Here is a 4,801-nt window from a genome sequence, read left to right as displayed (position 1 = left end):
CCCGGCCTGCCCGGTCCCCGCCTGCCCGTCGAGGGCAGGACTGTGGTCCTGAGCGGAGAGATGCAATCATCCAGAACCCCTCTCTTAGACTGCCCCCCAAACAGGTGGGAGGGTGCCCCCGGCCCGCCGTGGAGACGTTGGTCTTTAATAAACTTGGGGAACCTCAAACTGGGGTAAAACCAGGCAGGACCGGGAGCGACTCCCGGCTGCTGGCTCGGGATTCAGCCCCCTCCCAGCTCCCTTCCGGGAATGGGGAGGGGCTAGTTTCAGCGGGAAAGCGCGTCCCCGAAAGGGAAGGATCTGAGCTCTGGCTTCCCGGCTCCCGTCGCCTCGTCCGTCCGGGGAGCGCGGGGTGGGTGCCCACAGGGCGGGCGGGCAGGAGATGAGAACCGGGCGAGTCTGGGGGCAGGTGGTGAGGAGGGGGCGGGGTGAGAAACTCGAGGAAAAGAGCCAGTGAGGCCGCCGGGTAGCTCGGCAGGAGGCCGAATCTTTCCACCTGGACCCCGGACCTGCCGGGGCTCCGCACCCCCAAGACACAACGCCCGCTCTGGCCCTTACCTGGACCGTGCGCACAGGTACACCTGGCTGGGGCCGCGGGTTCGGGAGGGAGGCGCCAGGCCCTGAACTACCTGTCCCCCTCCTGCCCCCGCCCTCAGCCTGACATCACTGAGTGGGGGAAGGGGGAGCCCGTCGGCGGCTCAGCCGCTCACCTGGGCAGCCAGCCAGCCCGTGGCCCTGAGACCAGCACAGCCTGGGGCCCCGCCGGGTCTGGGGGGCGAGAGCAGGTTGTCATCCGGGATCGATCTCGGTCCCCTTACCTGGAGAAGCCTCAGCGGGAGTCGTGGGACTCAGGGTCCGAAATCCGGCTCCGTCTAGGGACCCTAGGGACCTGGACTTGGTTGCAAATCCACTCCTTCTCTACAGGTGGTAGCAGGGTGTCCCCACGACGGAGGTAGAAGCGGGGGGTGGGGGAGCGTGAGCAGCCCTGTGTGTACCCGCTTCTGGCCCAAGGAAACTAAAATTTGTTGTGCAGGTGGAGGCGGGGCCTGGAAAGGGGCCTGGGAGGAGGAAGCACCCTAGGGGCGGGGACTCCTGAAACTCGACGCCGGCCGGGATTGTTTTTGTCCTTCTCGGCCTGGCAGCAGGTGCCAGGGAAGAGGCGGAGACAGTCGACCTGAACCGCCTCCAGAGCGAAGATCTCGAGTCCTCGTCGCCTGTAAGGGAGAAGCGGCCCCGCCCACTCCTCCCCTTGTCCCTTCTCCAAACCTGTTCATTGGCCAAGCCAGGCGGCTATCGGTTCCACCCCCTGGGGCAAAGGGCACTCTGCAAAAGGGGGAAGCCTGCCCCTTGACCTCCGGCCAGTCTAGTTACCCAAGCTGCATCCTGGCTCCCAAGAGGCACCCAGAGTGTGTCCTCCCTTCTAAGCAAAGTCCAGAGACTCAGCTTCTCCTTCTGAAATGGAAGGGGTAAGTCAGGATCTCTCGGTGGGAGGAGTGATCTAGGCAAAGCTCTGGCCAGGTGTCCGGGGGACGCCGGAGAGCCCTCCCTCTAGCTCTCTCCTGCAGCACTAGGCAAACACTGGGGCTGGAGGAGGATCTGGGAAGCTGAGATCAAAGGCAGCGGCCACCTCCCCCCCAGAAGTGGGTAATGGTTGGGTAAACAAACAATCCACAAGGCGATAAGAGGTCTGCCATGAGAAATGGCTCCAGCCTCAACTTTCTCCAAACCAGATTTTTCTAGGAAAAACCAGTATGAATGAACTAAGCAAAGAAATGTGTGTGTGTGTGTGTGTGTAGAGGGTGGGAGGTGGGGGGGCTGAGGTCACCTGGGCCACGGAGCAGCTTGTGCAAAGCACGGTGGACAGTTCACTCAATGATTCCTTCATTCATTCAGCTGGTATTTGTTAAGTACCTACTATCTGCTAACCCCATGCTTGGTGCTGGGTGAGCAACAAAAACAAACCCCACCCTTGTCCTCAAACAGCCCAGGCAGGGAGACTGATGTTAATCAAAGGATCATACAAACAATAAGAAATGATAGGTGACAACTGTGCTGGGAGAATGACTCACCTAGGGAGTCAGGGAAGTCTTCTCCATGGAGGTGACAACTGAGCAGAGGGGAGGCTGTGTGGGGCAAGAAAGTGGGTGTGGAAGGTAGGGGGAAAGGCAAGTGCTTTGGACTCAGTTGTGCTTTTCCCAGTGTGGCCTGTGCCTGCCTCCAATTCTCCCTAGCCTTGTGCAAAAAACAGAACTCTGTGCACCCTCCCCCTACCGAACCTGTCTCTGGGGCCAAGATAGGAATGTATGGTATTGACAAGCCCTCGGGTGGTTGTTCTGTAAACCTGGCTTAAGAGCTGCCCATCCTGTCTGTCCAGACCGGCAGGAACTGTGGACAGAGGCCAGACCCTGCACGGTCTATCTGGGCTTACGTAGAGGCACCGAGGAACAGGCCCGTTTCTATTCTGGAAAGTTCACTCTGGATGTTGAAGGATAGGCTGGCGAGGGAAGTCAGACTCAGAGGGCTGAGTGCTGCAAGATTCCACGTATATGGATTTCTGGAGGGAGTGGAACTATAAAGACAGAAAACAGATCTGGGTTTGGGGAAGGCGGAGAGGGGTTGACAGGAGGGGCACAGGGACTTACGGAAGGTGATGGATTGTTGTGTATCTTGGTCATGATGATGGATATATAACTGTGTGTGTGTCAGGACTCACGTACTCTGAAGAGGGTGAATTTTACTGTGTATAAATTGTATCTGAATTTTTAAAGAAAAAAGTAGATTCATAGCTCAATGAAACAGAATCAAGAGTCCAAATATAAACTCTTACATTTCTGGTCAATCGATTTTTGACAAAGGATCCAAGACCATTCAATGTGGGAAAGGATAGTCTTTTCAATAAATACTTCTGGGACCGTTGAATATCCACATGCAAAGGATGAACCTAGATCCTGACCTCACACAAGGCACACAAATTAATTCAAAATAGATCAACCTAAATATAAGAGCTAAAACCAAAAAACTTCTAGAAGAAACCATGAGAGAAAATCTTTATGACTTTGTATCTCAAATACAACAGCAAAAACACAGGTGACAAGTGAAAAAATTGATAAATTAGGCTTCATCAAAATTTTAAATTTTTTGCCCTTCAACAGACACCACTAAGAAAACACACACACACACACACACACACACACACACACACACCTTGTCAAACACTGGGAGTAAATATAGCTGATTAGGGACTTTGTATCCAGAATATATAAAGAACTCTTACAAATCAATAATAGACAAACAACCCAATTAAAAATGGGCAAAATATTTGAGTAGATGTTTTTCCAGTTAAGACATATGAGTGGCTAGTAAAGTTGCTCTTGTAAAGATGCTCAACATCATTCGTCATTAGATAAATGCCAATTAAAGCCACAATGCGCCCTGGCCAGTTTTAAACAGTGGATAGAGTATCAGCCTGTGGACTGAAGGGTCCTGGTTAGATTCTGGTCCAGGGCACGTACCTGGGTTGCAGGCTCAATCCCTGGGTCCCAACAGGGCCCTTGTGGGAGGCAATATGTCTCTTGCATATCGATGTTTCTCTCTCTGTCTGTCTCTCTAAAAATCAATGGAAAAATATCCTCGAGTGAGGATTAACAACAACAAAATCCCACAATGATATACCACCTCACACTCATCAGAATGACTATAATCAAAGGGACAGATAAGTGTTGACAAAGATATGGGGAAACAAATCCTTATATATTGCTGGTGGGAATGTAAAATGGTACAGCCACTTTGAAAAACAGTTTGTCAGTTTCTTAAAAAGTTAAACATAAAGTTACCATGCAATCCAGCAATTCTATTCCTAGAATCTACCCAAGAGAAATGAAAACATGTACCAAGACAGTTACATGAACATTCATAGCAACATTATTCCAAATAGCCAAAAACTGGACTTTCAAATGTCCATCAATTAGAATACATAAACAAAAGGTGACATCCATAAAATGGGATACCAAGCTACAAAAAAGGAGCAAACTACTGGTACAGGCAACAGCATGGATGAACCTCAAAACCTTTACACTGAATGAAAGAAGCCAGAAGCGAAAGACCACGTATTTTATCGTTCCATTTAATATACGAAATGTCCAGAAAAGGCAAGTTTATAGACAGAAGGCAGGTCCGTGGTTGCCTAGGACTGCAGTTGAGAGCTGGATTGACTGACTGCAAGCAGGCAAGAGGGACCTTTTGAGGTTGATGGAAATGTTCTGTAATTGGATTGTAGCCATGGGTACACAAGTCTATAGGTCATTGTTTTAAAACGAATGGTTTAAAGAAATGCTAGAGTGGGTGACCTGTTAGTATATTATGGCGGGCCGCCAGGGAGGGAAGAGGCAGGGAGACATCCTTCCCGGCCTCCATTTCTAGAGTCGCAAAATGGGGATAATGGTGCCAGCCTGTAGTAAGGCTGGGACGACAGGGGAGGTGCAGGAGCTGGAGGCACGTGATGGGCTCAGTGAGCGTAAGGAGTGGGCGCCCCAAAGCCTACGGTTCCCAAATGCAGGGGGAGAGGTGGTCACTGCCCCAGGTTGTAGGGCCTGTTGAATCGGCCAACGCCGGGTCCTGAGACCCCTTGCTCCACCACATTCTCTTCCTGGAAAGCGCTTTGCAGTTTAAGATATTTCATTCGATCAAAGGCAGCAGCAGCCTCCCAGCCAGAAGTGGGTAATGGCCGAGAAGTCCAGCGGACACCAGGTGCGGGACAAGCCCCCGAGCTGGCCCTGAAGGCGGTGTGCACTGGCCCGCCTAG

The sequence above is a fragment of the Myotis davidii genome, unplaced genomic scaffold (genome assembly GCF_000327345.1).
Source record: "Myotis davidii unplaced genomic scaffold, ASM32734v1 scaffold327, whole genome shotgun sequence".
NCBI lineage: Eukaryota > Metazoa > Chordata > Mammalia > Chiroptera > Vespertilionidae > Myotis > Myotis davidii.
The sequence above is the reverse complement of the archived record's forward strand: the minus strand, read 5'-3'. Positions refer to the sequence as shown.